A 16,936-nucleotide genomic window follows, 5' to 3' on the forward strand; every position below is an offset into this window, starting at 1 on the left:
CTAATGTGGAGAAGAAAACAGACATCCAGATCCAGGAGGAACAGAGAACTTCCATCAACATCAACACCCAAGACATGTAATTAAATTTGCAAAATATATTGGTAACATCTTTTTTTTTTTTAGTGTTTTTTTTTTCTGTGATAGAACGCAGACACAAGCAGGTGAGGGGCAGAGAGAGAGAGAGAGAGAGAGAGCGAATCCCAAGCACTCTCTGTGCTGTCAGTCCAGAGCCCACTGGAGGGCTTAAACCCACGAACTGCGAGGTCATGACTTGAGCTAAGATCAAGTCATGCTTCACCGACTGAGCCACGCAAGCGCCCCACTGCTACAAATCTTAAAAGCAGCAAAACAAGTCATTCACTTCCAAGGGAAAACCCACAAGGATAGCGGGAGATTTTTCAACAGAAACTTTGCAAGGCAGAAGGAAATGGCATGATATATTCAAAGTGCTGAATGAGAAAAATCTGCAGCCAAATATACCCTATCCAGTAAGGCTATCATTCATAATAGGAGAGATAAAGAATTTCTCAAACAAAAATGGAAGGAGTTTGTGACCACTAAATCAGCCTGTAAGAAATATTATCAGGGACTCTGAGTGGAAAGGAGAGATCAAAAGTGACAGTATAAAGGCAGGAAATGTAAAAGCAGTAAAATTGTATATTTCTGTAAAAAAAATCGTCAAGGAATGCCCCAAAATTTTATACAATATAATACCTTATGAAAACATGGAGAGGAGAAAAAAAAATGAGCTCTAACTTAAGTGACCATCAACTTAATATAGACTGTTACACGCAGAAGAGGTGATATACAAATTAATGCTTATCATATCCAAATATATCATTAAAGCAAATTAGAAAGACATCAAAGGGAGAAAAACAATAAAGGATTTGAGAAAATCTCCAGAAACAACCACAAAACAAGTAGTAAAATGACAATAAATACATACCTGTCAATAATTACTTTGGATATAAATGGAATAAACTCTCCAACCAAAAGACCTAGGGTGACAGGATGGATTAAAAAACAAGACCCATCTGTATGCTGCCTATAAAAACCTCAGTTTAGACATAAAGACACCTGCAGATTGAAAGTGAGGGGATGCTTGCACTGTTGGTGGTAATGCAAACTGGTGCAGCCGCTCTGGAAAACAGTGCGTAGGTTCTGCAAAAACGATTGAAAATCGAACTACCCTACGATCCCTCAATAGCACTACAGGGAATTTATGCAAAGGATACAGGAGTGCTGATTCATAGGGGCACATGTACTTCAATGTCTATAGCAGTGCTTTCAACAATAGCCAAATTGTGGAAAGAGCCTAAATGCCCACCAAATGATAAATGGACAAAGAGATGTGGTTTATATATACACTGAAATACTACCTGGCAAGGAGAAAGAGTGAAATCGTGCTGTCTCTTGCAATATGGATAGAACTAGAAGGTATTTTGCTACGTGAAATAAGTCACAGAAAGACAGATATCCTATGTTTTTGCTCTTATGTGGAACTTGAGAAACTTAACAGAAGACCGTGGGGGAAGGGAAGGGGAAAAATAGTTACAAACAGAGTAGGAGAGGGGGAAACCATAGGAGACTCTTGAATGCAGAGAACAAATAGAGGGTTGAGGGGGGCGGTGGGTAAGAAGGGAAAGTGGGTGGTGGGCATTGAGGAGGGCTCTTGTTGGGATGAGACCTGGGTGTTGTCTATAAGTGATGAACCACGGGAATCTACTCCCAAAACCAAGAGCACACTATACACACTGTATGTTAGCCAAGTTGACAATAAATTCTATTAAAAAAAATGAAAGCGAGGGGATGGAGAAAAATTTATCACGTTAAAAGAAAAAATAGCGATACTTTTTTAGACAAAAGAGTCTTTAAAACAAAGACTGTGGGGCACCTGGGTGCCTCAGTCATTTGAGCGACCGACTAGGTCTTGGCTCAGGTCATGATCTTATGACTGGTGGCTTTGAGCCCCATGTTGGGCTCCAGGCTGACAGCATGGAGGCTGCTTGAAATTATCTCTCCCCCTTTCTATATCCCTCCCCAACTCTCACTCAAAATAAATAACCAAAAACAAAGACTGAAGCAAGAGCCAAAGAATGCTAATATATCATAATAAAGGGTACAATCCAATAGGAAGATCTAACAATTGTAAATATTTATGCACCCACCATGAGAGCACTCAAGTACATAAAACAATAACCAACATAAAGGAACTAATTAATAAGACAGTAATAGGGTACTTTAACACCCCATTTACATCAATACCTTAACAAAAAAATCACCAACAAATACATCTTAACAGAAAATCACCAAAGAAACAGTGGCTTTGAGACATACAGAGAAAGAGAGATATATGTGTTCACTCTTATGTGGATCCTGAGTAACTTAACAGGAATCAATGGGGGAGGGGAATGAAAAAAAAAAGAGGTTAGAGTGGGAGAGAGCCAAAGCATAATACACTCTTAAAAACTGAGAACAAACTAGGGTTGATGGGGGGTGGGAGGGAGTGGAGGGTGGGTGGTGGGTATTGAGGAGGGCACCTGTTGGGATGAGCACTGGGTGTTGTATGGAAACCAATTTGGCAATAAATTTCATATATTAAAAAAATAAAGAAAGAAAGAAAAAGAAACAATGGTTTTGAATGACAGAGCAGACCAGATTAAGAGATTTTTTCAGAATGTTCCATCTTAAAACAGAATACACGTTGGCTTCAAGTGTACATGGAATATTGTCAAGAATGGATCACAAACAAAAAACACGCCTTAAATTTTAAAAACAATACATTCAGGTTGCATAACGTGCTACTACACAGGAATGGGTTAAGCAAGAGATACAAGAAGAAGCTTAAAAACGTGTATGCAAATGGAAATGAAAAAACAATGGTCTGAAACCTTTGAGATGCTGCAAAAGTGGTCCTAAGAGGGAAGTTCATAGCAATATGAGCCTATTTCAAGAAGCAAGAAAAATTTCAAACAACCTAACCTTACACCTAAAGTAGCTAGAAAAAGAACAAATGAAGCCTGAAGCCAGCAGAAGAAAGCAAGTAATAATGATCAGAACAGGGGGCCCTTGGGTGGCTTAAATGGTTAAGTGTCTGACTCTCGATTTTGGCGCAGCTCATGATCTCACAGTTGTGAGATCGAGCCCCGTGTTAGGCTCTCTGATGGCAGCAAGGAACCTGTCTTGGATTCTCTCTCTCCCTCTCTCTCCCTCTATATTTCTGCCCATCCCCCACTCATGTGTGGTCTCTCTCAAAATAAAATTTAAAAAAGAGATTAAAGAAGAAATGAATGATAGACAAAAAAAAAACACATAATACTAGAACAGATCAATGAAACCTAGAGCTGGTTCTTTGTAAAAATTAATAAAACTGATAAGGTGTTAGCCAGAGTAATCAACAAGAAAATAGAAAAGACCAAAATAAATAAAACCACAAATGTGAGAGTAGAAATAAGAACCAACACCACAGAAATGCAAACATTTATGAGAGAATATTGTGAAAAAATGTAAGCCAGCAAGTTGGACAACTTAGAAGAAATGAATAAATTCCTAGAAATATATAACTTACCAAACTAAAACAAGAAGAAATAGAAAATTTGAAAAAAATCAATAACCAGCAAGGAAACTGAATCAGGAATCAAAAAACTCTCAACAAACACAAGTCTAGGACCAGATGACTTCAGACGTAAATTTTAACATGTAAAGAAGAGCTAATCCAAAAAAAAAAAAAAAAAAAAAAAAAAGGAAAAAGAAAGTTTAACCTGTCCTTTTCAACTTGTTCCAGAAAAACATAAAAGGAAGGGAAACTTCCCAATTCATTCTATGCCAGCTTTACCCTGATACCAAAACCAGATAAAGACACCACAAAGAGAATTACAGGCCAGCATCTCTGATGAACATGCAAAAATCTTCAACAAAATAAGCAAACTGAATCCAACAATACATTAAAAAATCATTCACCGGGGGCAGGGACAGCTGGGTGGCTTAGTCAGGTAAGCATCCAACTTCAGCTCAGGTTACGATCTCATGGTCCGTCGGTTTGATCCCAGTGTCAGGCTCTGTTGACAGCTTGGACCCTAGAGCCTATTTCAGATTCTGTGTTTCCCTCTCTGTCCCTCCCCTCTTGTGCTCTTTCTCAAAAATAAATAAACATTAAAAAAAATCATTCACTATAACCAAATGGGATTTATCCCTGGTTTGCAGGGGTGGTTCAATATTTGCAAGTCAATGAATGTGATACCTCATATCACATAATTTTCAAAAAAGCATAAAATCATATCATTGCAATAGATGCAGAAAAAGAATTTGACAAACTATAACATCCATTCATGATACAAACCTCAACAAAGTAGGCTTAGAGGAACCATACCTCAATATAATAAAGGCCACATATGGAAAATGAGCAGCTAATATGATCCTAACTGGGGAAAAACTGAGAGAAAAACTTCTTAGATCTTGCTTCTAGTTATCTGCTTCTCATTAGCACCATTGGTTGTTAATAAATTAATCTTAACATTTATTACATCCTACTTTAATGGAGACCAATTTCTCCTATACAAGTTTAGGTGTCATCTCTTTTTTTTCATCCACTTTGCAATTTATCATCTTTGTTTTTTTCTTAACAAACTCCCCAAAGGTTAGATTTCTTTTGTTCACAAATCTGTTAGGAAAAGTGTGGCCAGGACAGCTAGTCTCTGCCCCGCTCAGCTTCAGGTGGGGCAACTGAAAGGTTTGGGGCTGGATCCATTTGAAGATTTGTTCACTAACGTCTGGTGGTTGATGCTGGCTGTTGCCTTGGACTTCAGTTCAGGAGGCAGCAGAAACACTTAAACTGACACACCTAGACCCTCTTTGTGGCCTAGGCTTCCTCACTAGATGGGGAGCTAGATTCCAAGTAAGCAGCCTGAGATACAGAGCAAGGCAGAAGCTGTATCGCCTTTTGTCACCTAGGCTTGGAATACACACAGGATCATAGTCACATATTCTGTTCATTAGGAGCAAGTCACTAAGTTGTTCCATGGCCTTTTTTTAAAATGGAATTAATATTTAAAACCTATGGACACCTTTAAAAAGCAATATAGGGGCGCCTGGGTGGCGCAGTCGGTTAAGCGTCCGACTTCAGCCAGGTCACGATCTCGCGGTCTGTGAGTTCGAGCCCCGCGTCAGGCTCTGGGCTGATGGCTCGGAGCCTGGAGCCTGTTTCCGATTCTGTGTCTCCCTCTCTCTCTGCCCCTCCCCCGTTCATGCTCTGTCTCTCTCTGTCCCAAAAGTAAAATAAAAAAAAAAATAAATAAATAAAAAATAAAAAGCAATATAATTTACCCACTGGCCACAAATGTTTGTATTCCTCCCACCTGAAAAATACATTCACTCCCCTCCCCCTCCAATACCTCCTGTGAGTCTCAGTTATCATGGCATCAGCTTCAGGGCTTGAGTCCAAGATCTTACTATCATAGGTGCAGTGGGGATAAGCTGCCTGGGTTATGGTATCTGAAGTATAGCCCCTTGAGTGCAAGGGTTCTCAATATGAGGACTTGAGAACGAAAGAGACAGTTATTTATCACTCACAAATGCAACATTCTAGTCGACTGCTGAAGACTGTCCCATTCAGAAAAAGAAGATGGGAAGCACCCTAGTCCATAAGAGTTTTGAAATATAGCCTGATGTACGCTGTCAGTTCTTAAGTTAGGACTTAGTCCTAACCACGGGAATACTTTCTCCATGTCTCTTCCCTTTCTTTACTCTTTAAACTCTTGGTTCCTTCCTTTTCATAAGGAATGACCTGTATTTGCAGCTGTTTTTTCATCCTGCCTCCTCCCTGTGGGATTTCTAAGACCCAAAGCCTCTTTTCATTTTGCACTATTTGGTCTCTTTTAGTCCAAGGTAGCAAATAGTATGTTTTGCTATTATAAATCTCTAACTTTTTTTAGTTTTCTGTAAATATTACTGGATTTCATGCCGTGTTTTAGCAAAGCGACCCTCCCAAGTCCTTTTGAGATAAGCTTTTCGCTTCAGGTTTCCTGTGAAGCTCTTATATGACAATGCCTTTAAAATTCGTCTACTCTTGGGGCTCCTGGCTGGCTCAGTTGGTAGAGCATGTGACACTTGATCTCTGGGTGCTGAGTTTAAGCCCCATGTTGGGTGTGGAACCCACTTTAAAAAAAATCTTATATTCAAGATCCTTAAAGAAATTGGAGGCATACCTTAAATCTTTCTGTTTTCCTGGTAGCACCCTGGATTTTCTCTTAACCCAAAAGGCATTTCTTTATTTTAGCATTATTTGACAGTTCAACATGTAGAGAGGCTGTAAACGAGAAACAGATACTTGAACCCAGTAAGTCCTGGTTCCTTTCAGTTGCATAGTCTTTCTTTAGTTTCTCTTTCCTATCCGTTTTACTTTCAGGTATTTTGTAGCATGACTTCCCTTTCCTCCAGTGTCATTTTCTTCACTTGCTTAGAAACCCTTGTTGTCAGCCTCTTCACAGGCCATCAGGTTTCCACTAAGAGTCTTGTGGAGGCCCTTTTTCGGTCTCATTCTTATGCTTTTCTACATCTTTCCAGGTTCAGCCTACCTCCTGGTTCAAAGGAAGTTTAGTTTTAGGTTTTTTTGAATAGCAGCACACCATTTTTAGTATCAGTATCTGTGGTAGCAATTTACTGCTGCATAATAAGCCACCTCAAAACCTAGTAGTTCAAAACAGCATGTCTCTTGTTCACCAATCTTTAGTCTAGGGAGAGCAGAGTAGGGCAACTCATTTCTTCTTCATTTGGCATCAGCTGGCATAACTGGAAGCTGGAGACTAGAATCATCTAAAGGCTTGTTCACACACGTGTTTGGCTGTTGAGGCTGGCCTTGGCTAGGACGTTGGCTAGTCTCAGCTGGAGTATGTACATGAAGACTCACTAGGTAGCCTGGTATTCCTCACAACGTGGTGGCTGGGTTCTAAGGGTGAGCTTCCCTAGAGAAAGAAAGATGGAAGCTGTATCACATTTTCTAGGCTGGCCTTAAATATCACAGCAGTTCTGCATATTCTGTTCACTAGAAACCAGTTACTGAAGCCAGCATATATTTAAGGGGAGGGATTTTCACAGAAGTATCAACGAATTTATAAAACCACCACATCCACTCACCTTGTCTTACCAATCATATAGAATGGATGGAAGTCCTTCCCAACTCAGCATCACTGAAACTCCAGCCATTTTTGTCGTTGTTGTTGTTGTTTAGTATTATCTCTTATTTTCTAGAAAGTAACAAAGGATTACAAGATAACAGTATTGAATTAAATTTTTGTTTTTGCCTCAAAAAAATACGTGGATCATTCAATTAAAGTTTTATACTGGGAGATGTGATTTCTTAACACATCCCAGAGAATCATTTCTCCTGGGAATGCAGTTCAAATTAGCATAAAACATTTGCTGTTCAGAAACAGGCCGTGGCATTAGAATCATTACTTCTAGATTCATGAGTTAGAGTCTTATTTTCAGAGTCTTATCTTGAGACGTATTTTTTGACTTGGGCATACATAAGTCAATATGATATTGCTAAAACGTCTTTAAAAGTTATGGAGTGTTAAGATGCGGGAAGGGCTAAGAGACTTTCTCCTAAGAGGGGACTTATTGTATGAAAGAAAGATATGAAAAAATCATAGAAAAATAAAAGTATAGAATCAAGTGCAAATGTGTAGTAAAGAGAATGATAGCAAAGATCTATTTCAGTAACACCTGATGTCTTTAACGTGTCTCTTGATTTTCTGAGTTGTTTATGGTTCCACATACTAAGACAGGTAACATTTTATTGCAAATGAGTTTATTTAAAAATTTGAGTGCCTGGCTGGCTCAGTTACTCTTGATCTTGAGATTGTGAGTTCAAGCCTCACACTGGGCGTAGAGATTACTTAAAATCTGAAAAACACATTTTGATAGTAGTTTTGAGTTAGACTCTTTTCACTCCACTTCCAAACTATAGTGTTTTATTCATGCAGGCTGATGTCTTTACAACAGAACTGGAAACTACATCTTCAAAATGTCTACACCTGGATGCAAAAAAAATCAAGTTCTTCAACAAGAGTTATTATCAATGAAAGCTTTCGAAGAAGAACGTGAAAAACTAGAGAGCAATAACAAGAAGTTACAGCAAGAAGTAGTAAAATTGAAACAATTTATGGAAATGAATATGGTAGAACGCGGTCAAGTGGAAGAGTATAAACGGGAGATTGAAGAAAGAGCACGACTGGACATAGTAGAAAAATGACACGAAGTCGACCTGTTTTTACAGGTTAATTGATTGATCTGTAATGTGCTGTAATTCATTTCACTGCAAATTACATTTTGGATAGATGTATTGTAGGGGTTTCCTCTACTTGCTTTATGGTAATTTGTAGATTCCTGGAGGCATTTGTTCCTCCCTTTAAACATTTCAGTTTTCATCGTTATTCCTACTAAATCTAGAGGATAAGAAAAAATGATGGTTTAAACAACTAGTCTCACTATTAAGAGGAAAAGAAAAATTATGATTTAAAAATTGCACTGTACTTGGATTATTAAGTTTATTGTTGACTTCTAAATTTTTGTCATTGATTCTATTATTTGAATTATCAGATTGCGTGAATACTAATACAAGAATGAACTTTAATTTTATAAATCATATTTAATTCAGTTGACATTGAGGATAAATATTTTACACTTGAGCTTTTTTTCATTTAAAATTGCTCTCTGAATCATTGACTCCGAACTAAAGGAAACAGGTATAATTAATTATTCAGATTATAGCTATTTTAAAACTATCCTGTTAATTTGCTTTAGGCACAAGCAGCAGCTCGAGAACACTTGGACCAGTTAAGAGAAAATGCTCATGCTTCAGCGAGAAGTTAAATGGAACTTAGAATTAGAGATCTGGAATCTCAGGTCTCTACAATGAAGACTTCTCAAGAAGATTCTACTAAAACAGAGTTGGAAACCTACAGGCAACTCTACCTAGAAGAATTAAAAGTTAGAAAGTCCTTGAGAAATAAGCTGAACAGGTAAGTCAAAAGAGAATCATAGACAAGAAATTTAGCTTATTAATTTGCCTCCACAGCATAATGTCTGTGGAGCCAAGATCATGAGATGAGTAGGAAGTGCAAGCCAACTAGATGGTGTCATTTTGGAAAATGATGTTTCTAAGTGAACTTACCTTTGAAATGTTAGTCCAGGACAGTTTGCATCCCTCCTCTTTTTTTCGCTTTTACAGGACCTCTTCCCCCACCCCCCACCCCCCCGCACCCCCCGCCCTGTATATTTTCCATTGATCGGATCTGCTAGTCTTTAAGTGCATTGTTTGAAGCTTTCTCATGTAGAAGCATATTATTATAAAATTGCTTGTCAGAATTACCCTAAATAGAAATGTCGATGAGTTTCTTTTTGGAAGATTACATCTTTAACCTAAAAGGTCAAGTACTACTACTACTCATCCTGGCAGCTTGGTACATTTATTCTCTCGATTGTGATCTTTGGTATGATTACTAGAGTGGGCCTTGAGACAAACTATCCTTTATGCTTTTTCTACTTTACATAAAGGCATCCAGGTGAAATACAGAAAGACTCACACAGGGCTGAAGGGTAGCATAATTCCCAAAGTGGCTAAAAAGAGCACCGTGGTGGGAGGGAGGCATGTGGAAGACGGAAGACAGAAAGGGCAGATTCTGCCTCCAGTGCCTTGGTAACTGTTATAAGCTAATTGCCTCTGTAGCTGTTTTAGTTCTTTCTGATCACATCTCTGTCATCTACTATCTCCCCTAGAGATTGTTGGTCTCAATGATTCCTCAGTGTCAGATGCTCAGTTTCTTTGAGATAATAAGTGAAATGTACAAGAGTGGTGAAAGCAAACGCTTGAAAATGTCTTTGAGGGATGTTTTAGTTTTATATCTGTAAACAGGTTTACTAAATATAAGTATGTATATATAATGGCATCCTGAAGGATCCTGTCAGTACAGCCACTCCAGAAGACAGCAAGTATTATTTGTTAAGCCATGTACATCACTGATAGCCACTTCTCTCCCTTTCCTGGTCTGAATTGTTAGGAATCCCCCTGGAATCATAAGCATTTCTTTAGAACAATCTTAAAAGTATAATTTTAGATAGTAGGTGTGCTCTGTCACATGTTCAGTGTTAAAACACTGTTCAAAGGCAAATGCTATTTACTATTATGGAAACTTAAAAAACGTAAGTCATTTAGGAAAGATTTAGGTAAAAAGAAAATGTATTTGTGTTTTTTAATCTTCACAGGGCTAAGGAGAGACTGCCAGGGAGCAATACAAAACTTCTTGAGGAGAGACAGCAGCACCAAACTTTACTCAGGACCCTTAGTGTGAGCCCAGGCCTGGAACCACCTTATTGTGGACATTTTGAAAATAATTTAGTGCTCAATGGAAACCTTACTCCAAGAGGGAACTTAGTGATTCCTACCTTAAACCCACGGCCGTCATATGACTACTGGGAGACTTCCTTGTGGAAGGTGAGTTATATTATCTGTTTTAGTTTGGGTTTCAGATATCTGATATAATAGTTGCTTTTAATTTGGTGAAATTCTGAGTTGTTTAAGTAACTAATACATATGAAGTAAAAGTCATAATTATATGTGCTAAGAAAGAACTGAGGTAAATTTTATATATATATTTTAGTCCCTTGATCTCTCATTTCCAAGAGATACTAATTTTTATTTTATTTTAGCGAGAGAATGAGTGAGTGCATGCAGGGGAGGGGCAAAAGGAGAGGGAGAAAGAGAATCCCAAGCAGGTTTCATGCTCAGCACAGAGCCGAATGTGGGGCTCAGTCTCAAAACCATGCGATCGTGACCTGAGTCAAAATCAAGATTTGGACACTAAAAACAACTGAGCCACCCAGGTGCACCACAAGAGACACCTAGCATTAACTGTATTCAGTAAATATAACTAAACTGACCCATGTTAAATTTCTTGAAAAGCTTTCATTTAAATTTGATTTTAGAAAATAAATGTTATTGCCTGATAACCACAGGTACACTTAGATGCTTGGACTTATTTTCAGTTGGCAGTGGTTCATAAACATCTGAAAGTTTTGCTATAATCCAGTTTTTGCACCCCTGTGTGTCAGTGAATGATCGTCCTCCAAACACTTAACGACCTATGAATGTTTACTATTTAGAAGAATCCATGGGGGTGCCTGGGTGGCTCAGTCAGTTCAGCGTCTAACTCTTGATCTCAGCTCAGGTTTTGATCTCAGGGTCATGAGTTCAAGTCCTGCACTGGGCTCTACACTAAGCATGGAGGCTACTTAAAAAAAAAAAAAAAAAAAAAAAGAATCCATGGTAAGTCCTTTTTATGAATGAAATCAACTTGTAACACTAAAAAGGTTAATTTCTCTTTTAAGTTAAAAGATTTGCTGTTTTCTTACACGAGAATACATCTTTAATTGCTTTCTTACTTATGGCACTCTTTTTTCTTTTTCCTTTTTTTTTTGACTTATACCACCTTTGTTTCAACTTTTATAAAATATCTTGCTGAGCGATTGTAGAGCATTTTATAAATAGCTAAATCAAACAAATATTTGAATTTTTAAAATGAAGCTTTTATTTCTTCAAATGAGTTCTTTGCCCGTTTCTCTTTTCTTTTTCTGGAACCCCTTGAATGCAAGTATTATTACACTGGATGTTGTCCCACAGGTCCCTTAACCTAGCCTCATTTTTAAAATTCTCTTTTTTTTTTTTTTTTTTTTGGCTTGGATGATTTCTACTACCCTGTCTTGCAAATTGTTGATCTGTTCTTCTGCATCTTCTTATCTGCTGTTGATTCCCTCTAGTGTATTTGTCATTTCTGTTATTGTATCCTTCAGCTCTGATTGGTTCTTTTTTATATTTTCTATCTCTTTGTTGATGTTATCACTGGATCCATTCATTCTCCCAAGTTCACGGAGCATCTTTATGACCGTTACCTTGAACTCTTTATGAGGTACATTACTTATCTCTGTTTCACTTAGTTTTTTTTCTTCTTTTGTCATGTTCTTTCATTTCAGATGTACTCCTCTGTGTCCTCAGTTTGTCTGACTTTCTATGTTTGTTCCTAAAATGGTTCCTTTCAACTTTTTCTCTCTTTCGAGTTGGCGTGGCCTTTGAACAATGTACGTTAGTTATGAAGTCAAGGAAGAAGAGAATGTTTCTGTAAGTGCTGTCTAGTCATTTTTCTCGGTGGAGCTGTGACAGGTGACAGTGGGTAGGCGGCAAGTAACCCTGCTCTTCTCGTTCTAAATTCAGAACACAGGAGACAGGGAGATGGAGAGAAACTTAGTAGCTTTATTACTAATACACACTAACAAATTGGAGGATATGATTTAGGTTATGTTAGCCACTTTGGGCTTCCTCCTAAATTGGGCACTTCCCCACACAGTTGTAAATTGAGGAAACAATTGCTTGACCCCCACCCCGGGGGCCGGGTGCTTACCACAGAGCTGAGAGCAGACCCAAATTCATGTTACTGTGGGCAGGCACATCTTTTTCAAAGAGGAGATTCAGAAACACGTAAGCACTGCTTAGCTCCTTCTCCCAAATTCACCCGTTAGGTAATTCTCCCTTCCCGTCGGGAGGGAGGGGTAGAGATAAGTCCACATGTGAGACGTGAAGGTTCACCTATAATTTCCGACTGGATTTAAATTATAAATAAAGTGAATTGTGTCTTTTGTACATACCAACGAATGATGAGAGGTTAGGCAAAAGCATGCTAGATGGGAAAGAGAAATCTGTGTTGGGTTTGAAATTTTGCTATAAATAACTACACCATGGGTTCACTCATTTGTTGATTGATTTTGATAAACCAAATTTTCTTTGGAAGAAATAAATAATTCTTTCAGGAAGAATTTCCTCAGTTTCAGCTTGCTTGCTTCACCTAAAGATTTTCTCTTTCGAGTTCTCTGTCCTGTGGTTTAAAAAAGTTGTGCTTAAAAATTGACTGCTACTAAAAGGAGTTAACATAATTTCTGTTCCTTTATTTTTATTGATGACTTTAAAATTTGTAATTTAGTTTTAGAGCTACTATTGTGGGCCTCATACCTAAACATTATTGAGCCACATGACAAAGTTTTATGTATTCATTTTCTCTGAGTTATACTTAAAATACACGTATTTTTCCTGACTATGAGGAAGTAACGGGCATAGAACTCTAGGCCTGGTAAGACCACACGTGTATCCCTGGTCTGCATCTAGTTGGATTCATGACCTCAGGCAAAGTACACTCTCTCTGAGCCCTTTTTGTCTATTACGCAAAATTCGGGACTTTGACTAAATTAGTGACTTTTATACCTTCAAAATAATTTTTTTTTCAAAGAATAGAATGTATTTTTTTTTTTTTTTGCATTAAACTATATTGTGTAAAACAGAGAGAAGTAGAGCTGTCTAACTAAAGGAGAGATGGAGACTACGGCTGTGACTTCCTTGTCCCTCAATCCTGCAGTGCCCCCAACCGAACCTTAGATTTCTATGGGCCATATTTGAATGCTAACAGTTAATGAGAAAATCCTTCTAATTAAAAATCCTTTAAAAATGTTCTTTGAATTAAAATTTGCTGATATATATTTTTTCTGTGTATAATTTTCTCAGCCTCTTATATTTCTGATCAATGGAAAGGTATACATAAAAGTACACGTGTTCTTATTCATGGACTTGAAAGCTATTTTCGCCATTGAAACACAGTTTTTACCTAGAAATAAACATAAAGGTCACAGAGGTAAATATTTAGGAAAAGAGCTTTTGGGGAAAAGATGCAACATTACCTTGGTAGCTCCTTAAGTCATGTCATATAAAAAACGTGGTTTATATTTTATATCGTATTTATTAATGGTAACACAAAATTGTTTGAATAAAGCCTTCCCCCATCATCTGGTATTAAGTTATTAATTTTTAAGTCTGGTATAGTAATGTTGTCCCATTCATTTTATAAGGCCCGAATATAATGCTATTGTCAAAAAAGTGTTATGTTTCCTCAAAAACTTAAAAATAGATATTCATGAATCCCACTACTGCGTATTTACCCAAAGAAAATGAAAACAGTAATTTGAAAAGTTGTATGCATCCCTATGTTTATGGAAACATTGTTTGTGATAACCAAAATAGGGAAGCAACCTAAGTGTCCATGGAGAGATGAATGGATAAAGACAATGTGTAATATGTATACAATGAAATATAGCTCAGCTATCACAAAGAATGAGATCTTGCCATTTGTGACAACATTGATAGACCTAGAGGGTATTATGCTAGGTGAAATAAATCGGAGAAAGACAAATAAACACTATCTGATTTCACTTACATGTGGAATATAAAAAAACAAAACAAGTGAACAAACAGAATCATAACTACAGAGGACAAATTGGTGGTTGCTAGAGGGGAGGTGCAGTTATAAAGTAAATAAGTCACAGGAATGAAGAATACAGCATATGGAATATCATCAAAAATATTGTATTAATGTTGCATGGTGACAGAGGGTAACTACACGTACGGTAGCAAGCATAGCATAGTGTATACAATTGTCCAATCTGAATTTGTATACTGAAAAACTAGTGTAACATTGTATGTCAACTATACTCCAATTAAAAAAAGGTATTAGGGAAAACAGTCTCTGAAAATACTGGGAAACATGTCAGCTAAAACATTTGTCCTCACACCCAAATTTGTAAAGACATTGGAATCCTTATCACCACAGTGTTGACTATGTTCAGTACACTATTTTGGAGCCAGATTGGGGCATTCAGGGAGAGGCTAACTTGTCTAAGGAAGATCTAAATAAGAACATTCTAGACAGGAACAGTTGTAATATACACTTGACCCTTGACCAACATGGTTTTGACCTGTGCGGGTCTACTTTACTTACACATGGATTATTTTTGGATAGTGTACAGTATTGTAAGTGTATTTCCTCTTCCTTCCGTTTTTCTCAATGTCATTTTTTGCCCTAGCTTATTCTACTGGACAAAACACGTATGAATCGACTGTTTATGTTACCGGTAAGGCTTCCGGTCAACAGTAGGCTATTAGTAATTAAGTTTTGGGGGGATGAAAAATTGTATACAGGTTTGTGAATGTACCCCAACCCCTGTGTTATTCAAGGGTCACCTGTAGTCAAGTGTTTCAAAACTTGGTCCTAATTTGGAGAAAGGAAACAAAGTTACAATTGAAAATTTTATACTGTTTTCCTTATCTGTAATTGAGAAAGTTATAAATCAGAAGCTAAGTTTGAAAACTGTTGTAACCCTCTATTTTTCCTTTCTTCAAAGAGATTTTCTGAAATCTTTGTGTGCATATGAAAAGAAATAAGTGTTTTAGTCATAATACAGATAGCAAAATATTTTTACTCAAATTTTTGCCAATAGAATTTCCACATGACAGTATGACAGTCCCACTTTCTTCATTTTATATATATTTAAGAGTCAGTCCTGAAAAACTAATAGCAAAAAGCATTCCTTCAAATTTTGTTTTTCTAAGAGTGAAAAAATGGAAAGCCCATTTTAAGGAACAATTCATTAAGGTAAAAACCTGATTAAACTTTCACAAATGGCAGTTTTTCTAATCATTTCCAAGTAATAATTCAGTATACAATATGAATCTTGTTTAAACTTTTTTGTACCAGTAAGATCAAACATCACCTTTCAGAGATTATACATATTCAATAGATCAATATTAATTGTGCTTTTTATCAGATTCGCTTAAATAGCATTATATATATATTATACACATATTATATGTAATATATATGTATTATATATTACACACACACGTATATATATATACATATATGTACATATATGTATGTGTGTGTATGTATGTATGTATGTATGTATCTGTTCTCCATTATCTAAAACTAAAATAAAATAGGAATTTATTTTATTCATGTGATTGTCTTCTTATTTAAGCAATCCCTAACTTTGGTTTAATCTCTACAAGTATTATTTCAAGACCACATGTCGTAAGCTATATATAATTCCTACAATGACTTTTGTTTACCTTACACATTCTAAATAATATTTGGCTTATTTCAGACGCAGCGGGAGTTGGAGAAAAGAATAACCAGAGCACTAGAAGAAGGTATGTTGCCAAAATGTATGAAGTTAGATATCATTGATTTCTGAAATAAACTATAAATAGTAAATGGCATCCCTTTCCATTGTTTGGATAATAGATGCTACATTCACATTTTTTTGTACATAGCTAATAAAAAATGTAAAAGCATGAGCATAATGAAGAACACACTTCTTCCTCATTTAGTCCTCATGTGTCATAGCTCTTTTAAAATCTCCCACAAGTCTAGGGGCACCCAGGTGGCTCAGTCGGTTGGGCGACTGATTTCAGCTCAGGTGGGTTCAGGCCCCACAGAGGGCTCTGTGCTGAAAGCTCGGAGCCTGGAGCCTGCTTCAGATTCTGTGTCTCCCTCTCTCTGTGCCCCTGCCCGCTTGTGGTTTGTCTCTCTCTCAAAAATAAATAAACGTTAAAGAAGTTTTTTTTCAATCTCCCTAAGTCTATATATCTGTTATTATTTCTGGCGACAATCTTCCTTCACTGGTGCCATCCCTGTGGAACTGTCAACCTGCACAAGTCTCAGAAAAGGTGTGCTTTATCAAATTGTTGTTTCTGCTAGTGATAGAAGACCCAAAAAGCCAAAGTCGTCTTAGTAATGCTTGGTTAAGTAATTAGAGGTCATATAGCTGTCACTTGACAGGTAACGGGTTTCAATCTTCACTCATTGACTTTGTCATTGCTTTTGCCCTTGGGTAAAACTTCAAGTTCCTTAGCATGGAACGAAAACACCCAAATCAGTTTGCTTCTTGCCAGATTATTCAGCCTTGTCTCTCACTATTTGCCCTACTCTGCTGCTTTGCTCTAGCGCCTTGTCAAACTAAACTACTCATAATTAATTGCACAAGTGTTCTTCCTCACTTCTAG

At 37.2% G+C, this 16,936-nt stretch overlaps 1 pseudogene; it reads left to right on the forward strand.

The window, feature by feature from the left end:
• The window catches only part of LOC122212378, a 100,838-nt pseudogene that overhangs the window by 83,121 nt on the left and 781 nt on the right, over positions 1-16,936 (forward strand).

This window comes from Panthera leo, chromosome F3, assembly GCF_018350215.1.
Source record: "Panthera leo isolate Ple1 chromosome F3, P.leo_Ple1_pat1.1, whole genome shotgun sequence".
NCBI classification, from domain to species: domain Eukaryota; kingdom Metazoa; phylum Chordata; class Mammalia; order Carnivora; family Felidae; genus Panthera; species Panthera leo.